We start from the raw sequence: 24,375 nt of genomic DNA, 5'->3' as shown, positions 1-24,375 counted from the left end.
AGCTGGTAATCTGAGAAGGAGCGATAAATGGACATTGATATTTTTGTAGTTTCACATCATTGCAACAGGACTCATTTAATATTTACCAGTACACATCTGAAATATGAAGAAGTAAGAAACTGTGTCCAATGTCTGCAGTTCGGGAGAGAATCCAACCTTCCAATCTTTCTAATCAAAGTCTATGACAGATGACACTCTGGAAGCAAAAGGAAAGAAGAAAACATGGTTAGTACCACCTCCATCATTTATTCCAGCATTCACTCCTGTGACTTCAAAAAAAGTTGTAGGTTTCCTGTAATTTGATGCATGTCTTCTTTAGTAACCTATACAGGAGTCTATTTATAAACAAGAGGTGAAAGTGAGTTTGAAGCAAAGATAATGACAGTAGTGAAACATGCCAAGCTGCAAACTATGACATGCAGTTTAAGCTGTACACAAAAGATGCTTAATATAAGTTATTTCAAGATTTCTACCTAAAACATAATTATTGGAAGACAGTTCCCTTGGCAGAACACCACACTTTTGAGCCACTCTAAAATCAGTGCTGATGTGGATTGTCACCGTGTTGACAGCACCAGATATGCAATACACAAATGGAGGCCTGAAAGCAAACTTCTGATTCTGAAGCTCAGATCTTTGGTTCTGCTGTTATGTCCAATATACATGCTTAGAGATTCACTGCAATAGCATTTCATTTGGCTTTGTCAAGGTTCACCTGCAAACTACATTTTACAGGATCATCTCAAACCAGAAAAATGTGAAACAACAGTTTCAAACCCAGCGCAACCCGTGAAGCACACTCAAAACAAACAAAAACTGTGTTTTTGCAAGACGGCAAGTCCTGCTGCACCCTCCAATGGGGGGGAGCTGGGATCTATAACCCCCTGCTATGTTTACATATATATATATATATATATATATATATATATATATATATATATATAATCCAACTAAGTGAAACTCAGCAAAACTAGGTTTAATGTAACACGTGGAATCCCTCAAGTTACATACCTTAGCTCTGTATATTCTGGGTGGCTTAGCTAGCAGGAAAACTGAAATACATGTTTGGCAGGATTACAAAAGTGCAATACTCCTAAGAATTTAATGGGCCTGCAGCATACCTCTCAACTGTCCAGATTTTTGCAAAATGTACAGATTTTTTCCTCGTGTTTTTGGTCCGTTTCTCATAAAATTGCGGTTTTCTGTCAAATCACTGGCAAATCTTTGAGGACTGAAATCAGAAAATAATGGCAGGCATTTGAGCTTCAGACTTCATATCCTTCAGTAATTTCTTGCTAATGCTAATGCAAAACCTGTTATTCTATCAACTTTTTAAGTTTGTAAGAACAATATTTAAAACGTGTCCCTATTTTTGGACCTTTGTCCCCCCATTATTTCTGACTTGGTCCAGATTTCTTGCTCTAAGAGGTTGACGGGTATGCTCTGCACACTAACAGTGTTTCTGCAGGCCTCCTGCTAGCAAATGTATTCCCTTTACCCATTAATTTAGTTCACTGCAGTGAAGTACACCTTGCACCACAATATTCTGAGATATACTGAAGCTGCCTTGCCCAGCACAGCAGCTTCTTTAGCAGGGCAGGAGGGTTCAGTCTCTACTTTATCAGAAGACGTGGTCTGAAAGCTGAGAAAAATGCTTATGCTATAAAAGGTTACAAGTCAGGGCAAATGACATTACTGTATTTTTTATCTATTTGAATTTGATGACCATACTAGAGAAACAAATGCAATGGACCTTTTTCAAATTCAGACCAGAAGGTCCTGTAAAAGTAAATGACTTGCTCAGGGTCATACAGTAGGCATATGGAGTCTGAAGCACAGAAGCCTGGACTACAGGAAGCAGCTCATTAGCTGCTTACAGCTGTAATCCTTTGCGCTAAATGCCATACAAACTAAAACAATAATTCTGAATTGCATTATTACAGTAAGCATATGTGGTTTTGCTCCTGTAACCAAGCCTACACCTTCTACGGGCATGAACAAGTCACTTAGCAGTCTAAAATTAGAAAGTGGTACGAAGCTCATTTATCTTGTTCTGTACTTGTTGCAGATGGTGTAGTCTAAGAAAGACATGGAGCTCAATGGAAGGAAGTTTAAAAAGCCTATAAAATACTTTATTCAGTTAAACATACTCTCATGTGCATACCTTCCTAGTATAAGACAGGGAAAAAGTATACATATATATATATATATATATATATATATATATATATATATATATAGAGAGAGAGAGAGAGATTAAATATTTTTATATAGGCTATATTTAGTGAAGAGCTAAGATTATTGCCATGATTTAGGTTTTCACTTGTGCCTGTGATGCTATGAGTATCACCATTCTACTCATTCCATAGATAAGTGGATTATGACACAAACAAGCATTGTTCTGTAGATCTGACGTAGATTTTTTTAAGAGGCACAACAAGCATACTCTGGGACTCACAGCAGGTCACTTAACTATACTAATTATCACAAAACATCTATCTGAAAGTAAGCACTTCTCAACAGTGGGATCTTGCAACATACTACGGTTATCAGATACAACTTTAGATATAACTTTACCCCCCCCCCCCCAAAGGACCACAATATCAGTATTAATGCTGCGCAGAGTAAAACAGCACTGTCCAAGGCCAAGAATACAGCTTCTATGGGACCTGACAATATCCCTGGCTGTGTTCTACATGAACTACAGAGTGAATTGGCACCTCAACCTGTAGGCCCTGTTCACCCACAGCCTCACCTCAGGCTTTATCCCTACCGAATGGTGCACTGCTACAGTCATCCCTCTCTACAAAGGAGGACTGACTTCAGATCCTGGTAACTACTGCCCCATTAGCCTGATGAGTCTGATGTGCAAAGCTATAGAACACATCATCATGGACCTAATAAACAAGGATATAGGGAATCTCCAAACTCTGTATGCCACACAGTTTGGTTTTGTGAAGGGTAGATCATGCCTACTCAACCCGGTTGACTTCTCTGAGTCAGTCACCAGAACTGTGGATGAAGGCAAGGTGGTTCATACAGCCTACCTTGATCTGGCCAAGGCCTTTGATACCATTCCCCTGTCAGGAAATCATAGAAAAACTCACTAAGCTAGGCATCAACCCATATAGCACTAGGTGGGTTGCAAACTGGCTCACAGTCAGAACCCACAGTGTGGAAGCAGCTGACTCCAAGTCAGACTGCCGACCAGTCACGAGTGGAGTCCCACAGGGTTCGGTCCTGGGTCCTCTCCTGTTTGGTATCTACTTCTCTGAAGTCCAGGCCAATATGAAGGGACTCTGCCTGACAAAGTTCACAGATGATTGCAAGTTGGGAGCTATTATTAACTTCCCAAATGATGTTGACATCCTACAGAAAGGCCTCACTGAGACGAACGACTGGTGTCAAAACCATGGTCTTAAGCTGAGTGTCAAAAAATGTGTCATCATCCCCTTTGGGAAAAACCCGGTTCCCATGAATTGCCACATCGATGGTAGTCCACTGAATACAAAAGGCGTTATAAGAGATCTGGGAACACAGGTTGACAACAACCTCTCTTTTGACCACCACATTGCCACTGTGGTCAGAAAATCCTTCTATGTGGCACACCTCATTACTAAGGGTTTTGCAACCAGGAAGAAAGAGGTCATTGTCTCCCTCTACTCTTCCCCCATTAGGCCAATCATTGAGTACAATGCCCCATTTCGCATGTACCTCACTAGACACCAGCAAAAACTGGAGAGGCGACAAAAGTACCTCACAAAGAGGATCCTAGGCCTTAAACACTTGTCCTATATGGACAGACTCAATAAACTCCAACTATTTTCTGCCTCATATCGCCTACTTAGAGGCAATCTCTGCTTGACTTACAAAGCCATGTCTGGCCCAGCTCTGTTAGAAATGCTACATCTAAAGAAATGCCAATCCCTTCACACCACACGCTCCAGAGACCTCTACTTCATTACCACACTCAACAGAACATGCTGGAGGGAGAGGTTCATAACCCAGAGACTGCCCATGCTATGGAATAGACTTCTCATACATGTCAAACAGAGCACCTCACTGGCCCTCTTCAAGAGAAATCTTGATTTGTGGATGGGAAACAGAAAATTCACCCTGGGGAACACTCCACTGGCTCTACTCGACAGAGGCACTGGGATCTAAGGTCGGGTGGCATGATGCCAGGGAAATCCTATGGGCTAGGCTTGTAAGGGCTCCAGGGCCATTAGCCTAGTACACACCAATGAACCTATAAATGCAATCATGCATAAGCCAACATAATGATGCCAAAAAAATGGCCTTGAAAAAAATATTCAACTTGTGCACAAGTGATACAGAAAGAATTTGAGGAAGTCCGGACTCAAAGAATGAATGGGTTCAAAGATTTTGAAGAAGAAATACACTTTGAGCTTACACACACACACACACACACACACACACACACACACACACACACACACACACGTAAAATAAAGTTCAAACACACAAAGAAATACAATTTTATATAGATATATATATATATATATATATATATATATATATATATATATATATAATCAACAAAACACAGATAAAACTTCACATGCTGTGATTATGGATAATTATTAAACACAAAATTATATTCCCAATTTGACATTACAAGATTAGCATAACTGGATTGTTATTAAACACAAAATTATATTCCCAATTTGACATTATAAGATTAGCATAACTATTGGCACATGGGGTGCTCATAGCTACACCCCATTGCTGCCAATACAGACTGCCTTCAAAGATCATCACATTGTGTTCAAGCACTAGATTTAACAAAGCACATGTTACATTGATTTGATTGATACAAATATCAGCTTCTCTCTGTAAAAATTTTCTAATAGCATTTAACCAAAGTCATTCGGGATAGCCGTGAAAAGGCTAACAACATCCATAGTCACTAACAGAAGCCTATTCATATTTTGTTGTTGATTGATAAAGGCATTAAAAGATGATAGAAAATGTCTAGTATCTTTGATAATCTCCAGTGCTTTAACCAGAAAACCTTTCAACTGATGCTCAATATACACAGAGGATGGCTCTGTAATCCATCTGTTGCCTGCCAAAATAGGACACATAGGTGGATTATTCTCATTTTTATGCAGCTTAGGCAGACCGTTAAGTATCAGGATGGTAGAATGACTACTAAACAATCAAAAAGGTCTTTCATAATATATCTATGCATGAGCAACTCATTCAGAGTATCTTTCACTGACTTCTTTAGTTGTACCAGCTTCATACTTGTAATGGACTTATAAGTTTCATCATCATTCAAGAACTCTATTATTTTAACCACATAAAATTCCCTGTTCATCAGAACAGTGGCTCCACCTTTATCAGCAGGTATTATAATTAAATCATCATTCATTATCAAATCTTTTAAGGTTTGTCTCTTAGAGCTGGTTATGTTATGAAATTGGAGCCTTAGCCTCAATAAACGTTGCACAATATCTTGTTCACACACATACTTTTAGAGAGGTATCTACCACAGATCTATTCCGTGGAACAAAATCACTAGACTTTTTAAATATATCAGGACAATGTTGTGATCTGTTACCAAAAATGCTCTTTAACATAATGTCTCTTCCAAACATCTTCAGGTGTAAACTAACATCACATAGATTTGAATGATTTGCTGGAACATAACTTAGGCTTTGATTTAAAAGAGACAAGTGTGCATCTGTCAGCGTAAAATCAGATACATTCACAGCTAAGTTACTCATGATGTCTAGCTAGCATTCTTCCCTTGATGTTCTAGTGACATTTTTCTCCTTTTTCTCCCTCTGCTCTGGCAGTGAAAGGCTCATTTATCCTTGTACTCTCTCATCTGTAGGGGAAATTCAGGAAAAAAACAGCATCTGTACAGAACGGCTTTTAGGTCTAGCACTTAGTGAGAAACTCAGGTCTCCCATTTGAGCATTTACATGTGCAGATAATTTTACCTGCTGTAGTAGCTTAGACTGAATACATGTTTCATCATTTTTAACTTCTGTATGGGAAGATACTAAATGTAGTGAAGAAGATTCATTAATATCACTACGCATTCAGTTATGCTTAACTGGGGACTTTAAAGCTTCCTGCTATGTGGTGTCAACCTGAACTTCATCCCTTTGTGCATTTCTATTATCAGTATTGTGAGGCCATGCAAAGACACACCCTTTCATAAAATCAACATAATCTCTATTGAATGTTTTAATTTTCTGTTGTTCAAGCCTTGTATCAAAACGTTGTCATTGCTATGTCTTTCGGCTTTTCCCGATTTGGGGTCACCACAGCGGAACTCCGGTCCACTAATGATTGGTAGTTGATTTTTGTGTGTCAAGTTACCAGCCCTGACACACAACCTTCAACGAAGGTATGGCCATTCACGCATATCTCCACGCAGAAGACCCTCTAGCTGAGAATCGAACCGGACAGTGTCTTACTGTGAGGCGACAATGCTACCGCAGCACCACCACCTCGGGGCTCCTTGTATCAAAATGTGACACCCTTAAATACATTTCATGAAGTTTAGCAGCATAATTTTCTTGATTAAATTTACCTTCTATCTCTCTTTGTTGCTTTTCTATTACTAAGCTAAGTTCATGTTCTTTAGGATGAAAGAAGTCAGTTAGAAGCTTTATGAAATTAAAGCTTACCTCCATGTTAAGTAATTGCCACCTTTTTAATAAATCCGGATATGTCCAACTGCGCGTGGGCATTAATAACACTCTCATCCCCCTCTGAACAATCTTGTAATATATACTGGCTTCCAAATGGAAATACTGCCACTGCAAACACTTAAATTCAAGAAAATTGTTCTCTAATTCCCTCATCTGTTTCATAAATATAAAGTAATCCTTATCTGGTTCACGTACCGAAACATTCATGCCATTAATGCTCAAATGTAGTAATGGATTCTGTTGCTGAAAAATAGAACTCTTCTCTAGTTCTTTCATTCTTAAATTCATTTTAGAACAGTAATCAAGTTCATGAGATAGTTGTTCAATCCCTTCTGGCATGTGGGTCTGTTCCTATCAAACAGGCAAAAAGGCCAAAATAAGCAAAACAAACAGGAACAGCCACCAAAAAACAGCACTGCATCACGAAGTAATATGAGAAAACCCAAATCAGTGCTATTATAACAAGGCAGTCCATAAAACACTACTGTGAGACTGCTTTGACTCAAATAAAAACTTTAATAAAATAGTATGACTTAAAAAACTTCTAAAAAACTAATAAAACTGGCAGATAAGTACTTCAGGTACAAGATTACCCTTCATCAGATCTGTTAACTAATCAGTGATGTCAAAATTTAAAAAACTTTCTGCCAATCAACATTAATGCTTCAGCTTCCACCCCTAAAGGGCAGTTTTCAGTGGGAAGTAGGAGTTGAAACGAGGATATCTATGTGCTTGGAACCTTCCATTTTGACCAACATTTTGACATCAATGATTAGTTTAACAGATCTGATGAAGGGTAATCTTGTACCTGAAAGCACTTATCTGCCGGTTTTATTAGTTTTTTTAGAAGTTTTTAAGTCTTACTATTTTATTACAGTTGTTATTCGAGTCACAGCAGGGTTTTGTGGACTACCTTGTAACAGCACTGATTTTGGTTTTCTCATATTACTTTGCAGTGCTGTTTTTTGGTGGCTGCTCCTATTTATCCGAACAGTCACAGCCCTTAAGGCTAAACAACACACCTGATACACTTGTAATAGGTGACTCTATCATTAGGCACACTGACATCCCGCTCACCAGGCTGAACAAGGAGAAGGTCACGGTGAGCTGCCTGTCGGGCACTAGGATTTGCCACATAACACAAGCACTCAGGTCACTCCAAGGCAAGTACAAATATGACTCAGTCATTGTCCATGCTGGTGTGAATGACCTGAGACGTACCTCCCTGGACTACATGAAAAGAGACATAGAGGAGTTCTCTGAGCATGTAGCCCAGGCCGGTATGACTCTGACCTTGAGTAGCATCTTACCCTCACCAAGAATGATGCCACAATATGAAGACAAGATGATCAATTTCAACAATTGGCTTAATTATTGGTGTCATTCAAAGGGGATCCAATGCCTGTCAGCCTGGGATGACATGCTCGACAAGCCACGATGCTTCTCTAGGGACGGCTTGCACCTGTCACCCCTGGGCTTTCGGATATTGGCAAAGGCTCTTGATACCCCCATAGTGCCTTTTTTAGGCAAGGCTCAAAAGACAAACCCACCTCCATAGGTATCACAAGGGATAAGAAACTAAGATGCACGCACTCGAAACTCTCCTTAGCATGGAGAACATCGATATCTGTGCAGTAACAGAAACCTGGTTCAAGGCTCCCGAGAGCACCCCAGCACTACCAGGTTATACCTCATACTATGCTTTTCGGCCCCAAAACTTGGACCAAACCACAAAAGGAGGGGGAGTATCAATATTCGTCAAAGATACCCACACCTCCAGGTTGGTAGCAGAGCACGAAGCATCAGAGACTATCCATGTGCAACTAACAGTGGGTAAAACTGCCTTCCAGTTTACAGCCTGTTACAGACCACCCTCCCAAACCCAGGAACTCCACTCGGCCTTCCTGAGAACACTGGAAAATATGAAGGTCTCTCCAAACACCATTATATTGGGCGACTTCAACTACCCAAACATAGACTGGGAGCATTACTCTAGCTCCAACACCCTAGCCCAAAGGTTCCTAGAATTTATAAACTCAAATGCTATGGAACAACTTGTTACCACTCCCACAAGAGGGGAAAACATACTGGACCTGATCATCACCAACATGGGGACTTTATGCTCCAGACCAGAAGTGTATCCCTCACTGGTAAGATCAGACCATAAACTAATCTCACTGGATATTCACATCCCGACCCCACCCCCTGCCCAGAAAACCACAGTGAAAAACTTCTCTAAAGCAAATTTCAAACTCCTCAAAATCGAGGTGGAATCCTTCAAAGCCCATGGGACTGTGGAAAATATGGCCCAGACCGCAGAATCCTTTATAAATGCATTCTATGAACACCTTCAGGAATGCATGGATCATGCAATCCCAAATAAAACCAAGACCCAATCCTCCAAAGGCAGACGTCCTGTCTGGTGGACCCCAGCCATAAATAAACTATACAATAGAAGGAGGAAGCTACTACATGATAGAGCAAAATCCCAAAAAGGGAAGGCATCTCTGATCAGTATTAGCAAAAAACTACGGGCACTCATAAAATCATGTAAGGCCAGCTTCGAGAGAAAAATTGCACAGGACACTAAGGATAATCACAAGGCTTTCTTTAGTTATTTTAGTAACCTGGGTGGGAATTCCCAGATATGCTCAGAATTAGTTAAAAATGACAAAAAATACACTGAACCCACAGACATTGCCAACATCCTAGCTGACAGGTTCAGCGCAAACCCCCCCCCACCACCAAAAGGGCAAATATCTATCACAGCAGAGTGCTGCCCCCCTGACATCTCAGATGCTCAGGTAAGAGCCGCCCTCTCCAAAGCAAAAAACACAGCATCAATGGGACCAGACAGTGTCCCGGGCTGCGTCCTACATGAACTCCAAGAAGAGCTAAACCCAAACATAAAACTACTGTTCAATCTCAGCCTTACTACACAATATGTACCCAAAGAGTGGCGTACAGCAACAGTGGTCCCTCTCCACAAAGGTGGTGCCTCAACGGATCCTGGAAACTATCGCCCCATAAGCCTGACTAGCTTGGTCTGCAAAGCTATGGAAAGGATCATCATGGACCTCATAAATAAAGATATTGGGGACCTACAGACACTGGATCCTACCCAGTTCGGCTTTGTTAAGGGCAGATACTGCCTCTTAAACCTGGTCGATTTCTTTGAAACAGTCACCAAGGCCATTGACGAGGGAAGGTGGTCCACACAGCCTACCTGGACCTTGCAAAAGCCTTCGATACAATACCCCACTCGGGCATTATAGATAAGCTCACCAGCTTAAATATAAACCCCTATGTCACTAGGTGGGTTGCAAACTGGCTCAAGGACAGAACCCACATGGTTAGAATTGCTGGAGCCATGTCAGACTCCAAACCAGTTACAAGTGGAGTCCCACAAGGCTCAGTCCTGGGACCTCTCTTGTTCGGTATATATTTCTCGGAGGTACAGGCCAACACGGAAGGACTGGGGCTGGCCAAGTTTGCAGATGACTGCAAACTGGGCGCCATAATCGACTCTCCAGCCGACACAAGCATCCTCCAAAAGGGCCTCATAGAAACAGACAACTGGTGCCAGAGCCATGGCCTCAAGCTAAATGCCAAAAAGTGTATATTCATCCCCTTTGGCAAAAACAAAGTGCCCACAAATTACCACATACATGGTAATCCATTAAGTACAGAAGAAGTAATAAGGGACCTGGGGACCCAAGTTGATAGCAATCTCTCATTTGACAACCACGTGGCCAAAGCGGTTAGAAAAACATTTTATATAGCCCACCTAATCATGAAGGGATTCACATCTAGATCAGGGGAGGTCATCGTGCCTCTTTACTCATCCCTCATCAGGCCCATAATTGAGTACAATGCCCCTTTTGGGATGTACCTTACCAGACACCTGCAGCAACTGGAAAGACCCCAAAAGTACCTCACCAAGAGGATCAAAGGGCTCAAACAGATGCCATATGCTGCCCGGTTAAAGAAACTCCAGCTCTACTCAGTGGCATACCGCCTGCTCAGAGGCGATCTGTGCCTGACGTATAAAGCCATGTCCAACCCAGAATTAATGGACATGCTGCACCTCAGAAAATCCAAATCCCATCGAGCCATGCACTCGAGAGACTTGAACCTCAGCATTGAAATAAATAGGACATGCTGGAGGGACAGATTCATAACCCAGAGGCTCCCTTCATTCTGGAATAAAATCCCAGTCCAGGTTAGGCAGAGTCCCTCATTGACTCTCTTCAAGAGGAATCTTGATGAGTGGATGGGAGATCGTAGGTTTACCCCGGGTATCACGTCTGTGTCACTGTTAGACAGAGGCACAGTATACTAACCTCGAAAAAGGGCATAGAAAAATTAATTTAAAATGGGTGGCGAAAGCCAAACACGCTCTGGCTAGGCTTATAAATGCCCTAGGGCAGATAGCCTAGTATGAACGTATGAACCTAGATATGTATATAGATATATATATATATATATATATACACACACACACACACATACATATGTGTGTGTGTGTGTGTGTGTGTGTGTGTGTGTGTGATATATATATATATATATATATATATACACACACACACACACACACACACACACGTGTGTGTGTGTGTGTGTGTGTGTGTGTGTGTGTGTGTGTGTGTGTGTGTGTGTGTGTGTGTGTGTGTGTGTGTGTGTGTGTGTGTGTGTATTCACATATGTATATATCAATTATAAGTGTATGCCAAGAGCCCTGCTAGGACTCTGCATGTGCTAGATTTAAAATAAATTACAGTACTGTATAACAGGGTTAAATATGACTGACTCCTATTTAAGAATGCTCCATCTAATGACAAAAGATGTTAAAACATGCAAGTTATATGAAATAGGCACCAACACGTGTGCTATAATAAGAAGTTATGTACCTACCATAACGTTCCATATTAGTTGTCTTCTTCTCGCCTTCTTTCTTGCTGGATGGGTTCAGAGCCGATCCTCGGCTCCGACTCAACAATCTACAAAAGCTCGAGAGCTATTTACTGACTCACGGCCATCCCTATATCCCACAATGCTAGGCGTCAGATCCCCAGATCTCGTTTGGAAGAGCTAACACCAAGGAAAGATTCAAGGACACCTGTCCAACCACAAGGAAAAACTATAGAACAAGGACAGAGGAGGACACAATGTACATCATAGTTGTCCAAAGGAAGAAGGCCTCAAAAGGGGACTCTTCTCGGTCTGTCCAGGCTAGGGGGAAGGAGGGTGGGAAGCAAGAAATAAGGCGAGAAGAAGACAACTAACATGGAACGTTATGGTAGGTACATAACTTCTTAATGTTAAGTTGTCTATCTCGCCTTCATTCTTGCTGGATGGGACAGCGTCCCTACCACCTTAGTCCTGGGTGGCTCATCGGAACAGACTCTTGAGCACAGTGGAACCAAACTCAGCTCTATTCCTAGAGACCACATCCAACTTATAATGCGAAATGAAAGTATGAGGAGTGGCCCAAGTGGCTGCGGCACAAATAGATTCCACTGGTAGTCTTGCTTGAAAAGCTACCGACGTAGCTAAAGCTCTGGTGGAATGACCTTTAGGTTTAGCAGGGAGTTCTTTATGTCTGAGCTGATAAATCAAGGTAATAATAGAGGACAACCACCTGGATAAGGTTACTTTGGAAACTGGCAGTCCTTGCTTGCCCTCGGCATAGGATAAGAAGAGTTGGTCTGATTTTCTTATTTGCTTAGTCCTGTCCAAGTAGAAACGTAATTGCCTATGAACATCCAAGCGGTGCAAATTTTGTCCAGCTTTGTTCGAATAGTTAGGAAAAAAGACAGGCAGATCAATAGTCTGATTCAGATTTGTTTCAGAAGGTATCTTGGGTAGAAACGAAGGATTAGGCCTAAGTGAAACTCTGTCCTTATGAAACACAAAATAAGGAGGACGAATACAGAGGGCTTGAAGTTCCGAAACTCTCCTAGCTGATGTGATGGCTACCAAAAAGAGAGTCTTCCAGGAGAGCAATTTTAAGGAACAGGAAGCCGCGGGTTCAAAGTGTGGGGAGAATCAAGGAAGCCAATATCAAGTTCAAGTCCCACGGAGGCGGGGGATCTCTGACCGGGGGCCTAAGCAACAAAGTTCCTTTGAAAAAGGCCTTGCAAATTTTGTGGGACATGATGCTGGTTTCTGACAGGCCAGCATGGAAATTTGCAATAGCAGCTAATTGGACCCTAATGGTGGCAGAGAAGGAACCAGCTTGAAAGAGCTCTGCTAAAAAATCTAAAACATGATGGACAGGGGCTGTAAAGGGGTCAATATTCCTAGCCTCTGCCCAGAAAGAGAAACGTTTCCACTTACTAGCATAAGTCTTCCTGGTGGCAGATTTGTGCGAAGAAAGTATGATTTCACACACCGGCTGAGAAATTAGCGGAAGCCTGGCTAAGGTTGGAAATGGAGCAACCAAGCTGTGAGGTTGAGAGACTGAAGGGATTGGTGCAGCCCACCCGACTGATGGACCAAGAGGTCTGGCACTGGGTCCAGATTCCACGGCTGCTCCAGCAGGTGACGATGCAGGAACGGGAACCAAATTTGTCGAGGCCAGTAAGGGGCAATGAGGATCATCCTGGATCTCAATGCGGTTGCTTTCTGAATTAGCTTGGGAATAAGGGGAAAAGGCGGGAATGCATACAGAAGACCCCGGGGCCAATCGTGAACAAGAGCGTCTCTGGGGGAGTGCCCGGGAAGGGGGAAGAGAGTGAAGAAGTCATCGCACTTGCTGTTGAGAGGAGTTGCAAAAAGGTCGCAGCAAGGTTGACCCCATCTGTGAAAGATTTTGTCCGCTACTGATTGACTGAGAGACCACTCGTGAGGCATGACAATAGCTCTGCTTGGCCTGTCTGCTATGATGTTGGACCTCCCGTGGATGTGCGTTGCTATCAGAAACCGTTGAGAGGAGATCGCCCACTGCCAGAGTCTGAGTGCGTTTCAACATAAGGGATAGGACTTGGTTCCGCCCTGCTTGTTGATGTACCACACTACAGACATTGTCTGTCTGAATTGCAATAGTCCCGGTGGGTAGAGAGTCCTGAAGAGCTTGCAATGCCAAAAGCACCGCTCTCATTTCCAATACATTTATGTGCAGATGGTACTCTAGAGGTTGCCAGGTGCCCTGGACAGTCCGGCCCTGAAAATGCCCCCCCCACCCAATCATGGAGGCATCCGTGGTCACTGTGGCAACAGGAGGAGGAAGAACACACGGTCTGCCCTGGAGTATTAGAGGGGAGATCATCCACCAAGCCAGGCGGTCTTTGCATGATTGAGTGATTATGATCTTGTGAGACATTGGGAGCTGTTGAAAGGACCATTGAGTAAAAGCATCCACTAAAGAAGCCGCATGTGAAAACGAGCCAGTGGAACTAGTATGATTGCTGCTGCCATGAGGCTCAATGTCTTTAGTACAAATCTGGCCTGAATCCTGTTGCACTGTAGTAAGACCTGCACGTGTCAGCGGATGTCTGACACTCTGTCGAGAGGAAGTCTTGCAGAGAGGTCTTTTGTATTTAAGCTTGCGCCTATAAAGACTATAGACTGACAAGGCGACAATGCAGACTTTTCGAAATTTATTGAGATACCTAGTTCGGAGCAAGTTTGGATGGTACAATCCCTGGCTCGTAGTAGCTGATGCCTGGTGGAAGCAGTGAGGAGCCAGTCGTCAAGATATGGAAACACCTAGAATCCTCGCCGTCTCAGGTGAGCCGTAACCACGGCCATACATTTGGTGAACACCCTGGGGGCTGTGGTGAGATCAAAGGGCAGGGCTCTGAATTGATAGTGACTGGCTCCTAGCCGGAAGTGGAGAAACCTTCTGGAGTGCCTGTTCATTTTGATATGGTAGCACGCATCCTGAAGGTCTATGGAGCACATCCAATTGTCCTGACCCAAAAAGGGTAGAATGGACTGAAGCGTGACCATCCGGAACTTTGTTCTTTGAACAGACTTGTTTAGCTTGCTGAGATCCAAAATGGGTCTCCAGTCCCCTGTCTTTTTTGGCACGAAAAAGAACTTGGAGTAAATTCCGGATCCTTGCTGGTCTGCTGGGACTGGCTGGATGGCCCGTTTTTCTAGCAGTTTTGAAATTTCTAGCACTGCTTGTTCCCTTAGACCGGGTGGAACATCTGGAAGGGACTTGGTTGTTTGTACCGGGGTGTGGACAAAGGGGATCTTGTAACTCTCGGATATGATAGACCGTACCCATTTGTCTTGTGTGAGGAGTTGCCAGGCTTCTGGGTACAGTGACAATCTTCCCCCGACTGCCTCTGAAGGCGGACAGTCGGGCAGCCCCTCAAGGGTGCTGAAAGGGTTTGTCAGAGAAAGATTCTCTGCTACCCTGATTTTGCGGGCCCCCTCTGCCCCTCGGGCGGCATCTATTATTGTTCCCTCCCCTGCCCCTGGAGGGAAACTCGCCAAGTGTGTCAGGCACGACTCCCTCGGGTTTCTGAAACCACATTTTTCCACTCTTCTGACCCTTGGGGTATGGTCTAGAGGGAGTGGAGAAACTGACTCCCATGGCAGAGAGAGTCTTGCCTTCCTGCTCACACCTGGTAAGGGTATCTTTCACCTGTGGTCCAAACAGAGCCGAACCATCGAAGGGGGTATTGGTGAAGGACGCCTTAAAGGGGTCAGCAAAGTTACATAACCGCATCCAGGCATGTCTTCTCAAAGCCACGCCTGTACCTGAGGTCCTACTCACCCCATCGGCTGCATAAGAAATGAGCCACATGGAGGAGTTGACAATAGAATTAAGGTTCGCCAGCTGGGAGTTAATCTTATCTTGAGCCCCTGCAGCTGATGGATCCTGAAGGGTATCACCCAGTTCCTTGAGAAGTTCCCTTTGGAGACGGGTGAAATGGCACAGATAATTCAGCGACCGCATAGAAAAAGTCGCTGAGGAAAACATCAGCTTCCCGTACCTGTCCATTGTCCTAGATTCTTTATTAGGTGGATGGACAGGCACCGAAGGGTCAGCCAGCTCCTTCTTTGTGGCTGCTGCAACCACCATGGTATCAACAGGGACACCCTTTGTCAAGAATTGCTTGTTGGGTGGGTCTGTAATAAATTTAGTGGGCCTACGGGGAGTTGGTTCCACTGTCTCCGGGGCTAACCATGCCTTTCGTGCCACTATTTCCATTAGCGGGTCGAAAGGTGGAGACACCCAGGAGGTGGAAGGGAGAGAACCAAACGCATCCAGGTAGACCGACTCGTCCTCCGAAGGGTTAAGGGCAGTCCAGTTCCCCCTCTGCTTAAGGACCTCTAGGATGTCTGAAAAGGAGACATCCTCAGAGGGGGATCTTGGAGACCCTTCCGAATCCTCAAAGTCGGTATCAGACGTGACTGACTCAGGGGAGTCGACATGTTTCCTCTTACATTTTCTCTTCCGTGGGGGCTCCTCCGAAGGATCGGGGGAGGCCTCAGAAGAGGAAGATAAGCCCAATGGGGCAACCTGGAGCGTTTGCTCTCCACGCTTGGGGTCAGGAGGATGGACAGAGACCAATGCAGGCACCATGGGGGGAGGAGCCGAAGGGGCTGATCGAGGGGCCGACTCAGGAGTCAGCACACTCCTCATGACCTCGAAGGCGCCCCTGTCAGGCAGAGCAGAAGGTCCCCACTCCGAAGAGAGGAGAACCCCTGCCGGCACCGAGAGGGACGGCTCCGAGGCCAATGTCGGGGCCGAGCTCACCTGCACCGAGGCTCCGAGAGGGAGAACGGGGTCGGACAGGGGTCTGATGCTACTCGCCCCCTCGGAGCCGACGAGGGAGTCTCGGCGCCCAGATTCCTCCAAGGACGGAACCAAAGAAGAGATTGGAGCCAACGAAGGAGCCGAAAGGTGTGGCATCAGTTCCGATGTTACCAAGATTCGAGCTCCAACCAGCTCTGGCTCCGAACACAAGGAGGGAGTCGGAGGAGGAACTGCTGAAGATATCAGGACAGCCACAGTCTGTTGAGATGGGCTGCTTAACATTTTGGCCAGGGCCTGCGATTTAAGGAGTCTACTGACCACCCTCTCTAAGTCATGATCGGATAGACTGGAAGACCGAGATGAGTGGGAGCTATGGCTTTTTTCAGATTGGAGCAATGGTGACCTCGGAGCCAAATGAACCGATTCTAGGGAAGGGGACCTAGAATGTTTTCGGCTTGAAGACGGTTCCGACACTAAGGTCAGAGCCGACTGAGGTCCAGAGTTGTCGGCTCCAGCCAGAGCCGAAGAGGAGGCAGGCGCTCCACCAGGTGACGGCTCCGAACAGGGAGCCGACGGCTTGGCAGGCTTTGAGGATTTACCTGATGAAGGCTTGGTCGGGGATCCTTCTGGCTTAAGTAAGCCTCTCAGGATGAGCTTGTTCCTACGCTCCTGCAGGACTCTCGGGCTGAAGGCATGACAGACCGAGCAGGAGTCCTGCAGGTGTAGGGGACCCAAGCAATAAACGCAAGAAGTGTAACCATCTGTCAGAGACATCTTCTGACAGCACGAGTCACACTTCTTAAAACCTGAGACTTTGGTATCCTTAGACATAGTGGATACCAAAGAAGAAAAGTCACTAGTGCTTAAACACACAGAAAAACACACACACACTCGCACTAGTTAAACTAACAATATTAATAACTACACAGTTATATACTAATGCCATATATATATATATATATATATATATATATATATAAATATATACAAAAACTACAAGCCTACAAACTGTAGTAAAGTAGAAGAGCTAAACACTACCCTATTAACACAAGGAAAAGGAGGGGAGGTTAGCCACTAAGAAAAAGGGGGGGGGGACTCTCTAACTAAAAACGAGTTTCTGAGAGGGAATATTAGGGAGTAAACAGTGAATTAACTAACCGGAAAGCTATATATATATAAGATAAGGTTGTAGAAAAAAAAACTAAAGTTAACTTTTATACTAATATTAGAAGAAAAGATTAATACGACCTGGAGCCAAGTAAATTTGCAACCTCGTAGCTGAAGCGGCAAACGAGATCTGGGGATCTGACGCCTAGCATTGTGGGATGTAGGGAGGGCCTCGAGCCAGTAAATAGCTCTCGAGCTTTAGCAGATTGCTGAGTCGGAGCCGAGGATCATCTCCGAACCCATCCAGCAAGAATGAAGGCGAGATAGACAACTTAATAACATAAAATAATTAAGGTTCTGAAGGAAAATGACTCCACTACCGATCATGACAGTGACTTGCAAGTTGCCACAGTTATAATCCCTATCATGCAGCTATGTTTTGTTTTGTTCCCATCATGGGAAACAGTGAGCATGCAGTAAGTGTATGTTATATCAGTGCCTGCTGCATAAGGCCTTTACAAATTTGTAAGGGAAATGGAAATTATATGACTGTTGGGACTGTCTAATCCTACATTAATCTACATATAACAGGGCAAGTACAGAGAAATTCATAGACTGTTATTGTAGTACTAAGAAGAAGAATTTGATACAATATAAAGATAGATCGACTGCCAATAATCTCGTATTCTGAAACAGTACAGATGTTGCAGGCTATAAAACTAACACAAGCTCAGCCTGTGGTAGGACGTTAAACACATATGTGTAAAACTTTGTTGAAAAGGCACAGTCTAAATACCTACGTGTGGGCGCGTGCGCGCACGTGTGTGCATGTGTTTTACCTCTCTGCTTGAATAAACTACAATGTAAAGTGTCACTGAAATTGACAAATCCCCCCATCTTCATGTCATAGCTCTACAACAGAAGTACAGTTTGGGTATTTAAGAATAGAGCGCATTACCGCAGAATATCTCTTTGACTTTAAAATGTGTGTTCTTTCTGATAAAATGCAAAGCAGAATGTAAAATATCCAGTCAGATAACAACTATGATACTATACATTCTCAACAATGCACGCACACGCACGCGCGCACACACACACACACACACACACACACACACACACACACAGATTTACAATTAGGTACACACATATTCATTATTACTAAGCATTTCTAAAGGTGTAATACGTGAAATATGCTGCTACAAATAAAGAAAAAAATAACTACATTACCTAAAAAAATCATTTAAAGTTACAAAATCATGCAAAAAACCTTCCGTTTACAAAGTGCATTAATGCCTGACAAGGTGGGCATTATATTGAAATAATCCTTTCCTAGTTTTATTCCAAAAAGTAGACTTACCAGTTATGTTTGGAATATTTACCTGCTGGTCTCTTCTGTCGGATGCAGTCTGACAGGTCTGTCATGAGTCCAGGAGTAGAAATTCCTCTTGATTCTCTAACCTGCTTAAATGGATTTCAGCCACATTCATTCTGTTTGCTCTGTCATTGTTTATTCATTTCAGGAAATTTAAAAACTGCATGGCTGGACTCATCCTCAATATGAACTCCATCACCACATGCCCCCTGTTGAATGCCTTCATCATTAGATGCCATTGTCCGAGCTCACTCTGGGTTCTGGTTAGCAGGAATTATTTGTGACCATGCTGGAATTAATTCTGGCTCAATGTTTCTGGTGTCTGGTTCCTTTTTTTTCAGCTTAGAACTCAGCTTGGCATGTTCATTCTCCATTTTAGACTTTAGTGTGATACTGTTTCTACTGCATTATAAACCTTCTATATTGCTGTATGCTTAGCTTTTACTTTCTTGCAGAAACACAGTTTTCGGAACATCAGCCTGCTCTATATTTTTATTATTTTGTTTCACAGCATACATCTTAGCCACCGTTTTCTTATAGGAAGTTATTCCTTTTCTTGTTGCAGACGGGTAAGGGCAATCATATTCTTTTGGTTCATGTTTTCCATTTTCCATTTACAGGGTGGAAGCCATAGGTCTTCCTGAGAAGAATTACATCAGATACGTGGTGAGTCTTTTGGTTTTTACTCTGTGACTTTCATAATATTCAAAATGCATCTAAAGCATTCTGCACAATCCCAGTTGTGCTTAGTTTATTTATGTAGCTTCAGCATCCACACCTGCTTCTTCTACCATAACAACAGTCTCACAAATCTGTCGTAGGATAGCTCAGTTTTATTTGTCTGTCTTCAAAACATTCAGGTCAAGAATATACTTATTGTTCTCTCTCTCTCTCAGTCATCTCTTGCAGCTTGAGAAAATTCCTTTTCTTCTGCATATCTGACACACTGTAGATACGATTTTATATACTCTTTGAATTTACACAGTGTCTTTATCTCAATCAACAGCATATTAATAGGACTTTCAGTCTTTTTGAAGTTCTCTTCAGGTTTAGTTCACTCTTACATCATTGCATCTCTTTACATATAGCCATTTCAAGTTCCTTGCTGTTTACACTTTCAGATTTCTTTTATTTTATAAGCCAGGACAAATTATCATGCTTTTGATTTATGAAAGTAATTTTCATAACTACTTCACTGTAAGCAAAAGTTTGTGTTACATTTCTTGTTTTTATTCTAACTTGCTTCAGTCTGCACATTTTGCCACCTTGGCTAGTCTTTGTTAGGCTTTACTGAAACTATCTAGGCTGTTTATGTAATCTTTTCCTATCTTTTTCATCTTTATTTAATTGTTCATTCTTTTTCTTCGGAGAATGTAATTCTGTTTTAACACAGCCACATGTTCATTTTGGCTTGTGGTACCACATTGCTTAGAATGTTCAAGTTTATTTTGCTTTCTGTTCTAATTTACTTAGAAAGTTCAGAGTCTTTTGGACAAATCCACAATTTATTTTTCAGTTTTATTTTCACAACATATTTGGTGGTCCAAATCAGCCAATAATGTTTTAAAGCCCTCTGTTATTTTATTTTCATTATCAGAAACAATGTTTTTCAACTCTTCTTAGAAACACCACTCCCCTCTGCAGTTGCAGTTCAACATTTTCAGTCAAAGCCCTGACCTTTTCTTGCAGAGCTATAAAATCATGAGGAGTATATAATAATTTATGTTTGCTTGTTAATGATTGGCCCTTTGTTGTTCAGTGAAGGTTCTGGAAAATGCTTCAATTACCTGCTCCACAAGTACTTGCTTCTTTTTTTTAAACACCTAATTAAATTATTATTTAAGATGTAGGCAAACATATATCAACAGAAAAGAAAACAAACCATTTTAACATTTTCCATTTAAATACAATATACAAAACATATATTTCTTTGCTACTAATATACATCACATATATTTTCTTTGCTACTGTCATCAGTCCAACATTACAAAACAATTGCTGAATTTCTGCCTTCCCTTACACCTCACTCCTCCTCCTCCTGAACATTATTATGCATGTATTTTTCCCACAATTTCCATTTACTTTTATGTAATTTGATCCTATCCTTCTCTAAAGATCCCACTTCCAGTTCTTTTATCTCTTTTATAATATCCACTACTTCAATGCAGTTGGTTTAGACTTTGATTTCCATTATCTAGTAACTGCTTTTTTGGCAGCCAACACATTAAACCTAACAAGGTTTTACTATGTCTAGGCAATTCAGATCCAATATTCCAGCTCAGAAAAAAAATGATTTCTTTACTTATAGCCATTTGTTCACCCGATATTTCTGACAGAGTACTCTGTAGGGAATTTTTTAAATCTGCCAACTCATTAACACTCTCACAACATATGTTCCTAGTTACCTCTTTCTTCCCCATTGTTTGGGGTATAAAAATACCTACACAAACATTTCCAAGCAAAAACTTAAATCTTTTGCATATTTGGGGGCCATACATATATTCGCCCATTGTTTCATTATGAAAATTACAAATCCTTCTAAAGTAAAGTTACAAAACTAAGAAACAACACTCAACAATTTACACAACTGCAAAAAAATGTACACAATTCATATTAAATGACAAAACCTACTTAGAACTACTGGACATTACCAATATACTAGCAAATAAGTGTAATGCAAATTTCACTTATGAGATGACTATCCAAAGCCGTAAAGTCCCCCATAACTCTCACCCCCTCCCACATCATCACTAAAGAACATGTACTGAAAGTGCTCTTCAACACTAAAAACACATTTCCATTGGACCAGATAACTTACCAGGCTGTTTGCTAATTAGTGCTAAACAAACTATTTAATCTGAAACCAGCTACAGGCTCACTCTGGTTTACTGCATTAGTGATGCCATTCCATAAAGGTGATCTATTTCTGACCCTGGAAAGTATAGGTCCATCAGCCTGATGAATCTCATTTGTAAAGCCATGGAACATATTATAACAGAGTTGATTACAGTAACATTAAAAATCTCATCAGGCTTGATCCACAGCAATTTGGTTTTGTAAAAGGTAGATCCTGTCTAATGAATTTGCTAAACTTCTTTGAAAAGGTAACTCAAGCTGTTGACAGCAGTCACACTGTGTACATAGCCTACCTTGATTTGGCCAAGGCATTTAATACTATTGCCTATGCTAGCAAAATTAATAAACTAAATGTATTAAAATTAGACCCCTGTGTGGTAAGACAAACAGCAAATTTGCTAAACGACAGAACTCACACAATGCATGCTGCGATTGTCAGCATCATATGGCATAACAGTGACCCCGGTAGTTCAGAATCTTTTGTGCCTTCACAAACCAAATAGTACCAAAAATATCAGAGCAAGGGAATTAAATCTTCTTTGGTAGATCAATAAAACAAGATGGAGAGACAGATTTGTTATTAGTTTTCCTGACACCTACAGAATAGGTTTTCCCTGCATATAAAATATGTGATGCGCTATGTTCCTTCAAACGGTACTTAGATAATTAAATGAGCATTCATAAATTCACCCTGTGCTTGACTAGTCTATCCCTCCTAGAGAGAAGACGTGTAGTCTAGGGTGGGAAATGGCAAGACATAATGGTCATAATTCTTAATTGCCTAAAACTTCCTTTGATTCCTATGGAGTGCTGTCTGAAGCCGCTTCTCCCTAGTGTTTGACAGGCATAGACAAAAGGCAAGTCTTTCTAAGTGATGAGCTGTTCCATGCTGATACACACCTGATTCCCTATTATCTAGCCAAATGTTGAACCCAATCATCTTTTCCTTGTACCTAAGCATCATTCATGGAGAAGGCAGGATTCCACACAGTATAAGGGTATTGCCTACACTTGTGACATGCACTGAGAGCTCAGCCATGTCTCTCTGTATCTCATTCAGGGTTTTTTGCACCAAATCATTCATCTCACATGGACAACTATGGTGTCTTAGTTACATTTGTAAATCCTTATTCTAGACAGCTTCAGCTAAGGATTTCTTCACAGTGCCAGGATATGACATTGCATGACCTCTTAGCATTGGATGCATAACATGGGTATGTTACTGTGATGGTCAAAGTGTGCCTGTGTGTTTTTTTTTTTTTGGTAAGTGTGAGGCCTCCATCTGTGTTATATATTTGCACCTCTCACAAACAGGATTTAGTGTTGTATTAAGTTTTATCACTAGCAAGCAACTCTTTTGTATACATAACGCACCACTCTTCATTTTCCATTCCCTTCTCAACATGCTAGTCTTACATTTTCCTAAACAGTTCATTCAAATGCAACAAAACTTTCCCAGCAGACTTTTTCTTGATAGTGCATCAGCCTTTCCTGCCACAAGATTGTTTCTTCAGGCACAGCATAAGCAGAACAATGAAAAAATTATACTTTGTTTATATTTGTACATCAGTACTTTCAACTATTTAGGAAAACATAAGATATGAGCACCTCATACGCTTTAAGTTTCCTAGGACTAAATCATTTATTTAAACTTCAGTACGGAGCACACTGTGCAGTCACTATTTTCCATTGAAGAAAATTCAGAACAGTCTGACAGATACCCAGTGTAATAAAAGGTCATAGATAATTATTTCAGCAGTGTCATGAAAAGAGTTTCCCATCATGCTCATTTCACCAGTTCAGTAAATTCATAATGCACAACTTTGTTGAGCAAGACTACAGTCATTTCATTAGCACAATAATTTGTTACTTTCAGCAGTAGCTGTCATTGCGTTGAGTCCAGCTTCTGTTTATGACCAAGTCTTTGTTTTGTATGTGGCAAGGGGAAGGCTAAAGATCGTTTTCAGAACATCTTTACAGTCAGACAATTGTATGTGGCAAGGAGAAGGCAAAAAATTATTTTCAGAACATCTTTACAGTCAGACATACCATGGTGAATGAATCTCTGGGATTAGGGAACACAAAATATCTGTATTTTGTTTTTCAGGACTTGCAGTTTGTAACCTCACAACAAATTCACTAGACTTTCAGCGTACATGTTTCTTTCTTATGCTACACAGCGATGAACTCCATTTTCACTGTCACACTGTTCAACTTTTAGAGACAGCACTGCATTCTCAAATGGGAGTTTTCTTAGGTAATGTGCAGGCAGCCAGAAATTTACTCAATCTACAGTTTGTGAAAAAAAAAATTTTGTTTGTTTTTTTTCCTGCCAGCTGAGAACACCCAATGTAGTAACTTTAACATGCAAGAAAACCAGTCCATACGCTAGTTCTGAACATTTCAAAACTCAGATTTACTTACCGGGACAGAAATAAAAATGCTTTTCTTCAGCTTGGGGGGGGGGGGGTGGTGGTGGTGGGTAACATAACACTGGATAAACAGTTCTTTTTTTTTAAACACCTTTATTGAGTTATCACTTGTGACATAGGCACATTTACATTTATATAAAAGTAATAAAACTGTACTATCAAGTTAAAATTAACATTATGCTTCACATATATTGC

At 41.9% G+C, this 24,375-nt stretch overlaps 1 long non-coding RNA gene across 2 annotated transcripts in view; it reads right to left on the bottom strand.

Moving 5' to 3' along the window:
* The window catches only part of LOC122796597, an 833,012-nt gene that overhangs the window by 348,076 nt on the left and 460,561 nt on the right, over positions 1–24,375 (bottom strand). For both annotated transcript variants that reach the window (XR_006363994.1, XR_006363995.1), the window contains exon 3: positions 87–196. This is a non-coding gene — a long non-coding RNA (uncharacterized LOC122796597). The remainder of the gene's footprint in view (positions 1–86; positions 197–24,375) is intronic.

The sequence above is a fragment of the Protopterus annectens genome, chromosome 3.part0 (genome assembly GCF_019279795.1).
Source record: "Protopterus annectens isolate FY-2018-M chromosome 3.part0, PAN1.0, whole genome shotgun sequence".
In the NCBI taxonomy this organism is placed as follows: domain Eukaryota; kingdom Metazoa; phylum Chordata; order Ceratodontiformes; family Protopteridae; genus Protopterus; species Protopterus annectens.
The sequence above is the reverse complement of the archived record's forward strand: the minus strand, read 5'-3'. Positions and strand labels throughout refer to the sequence as shown.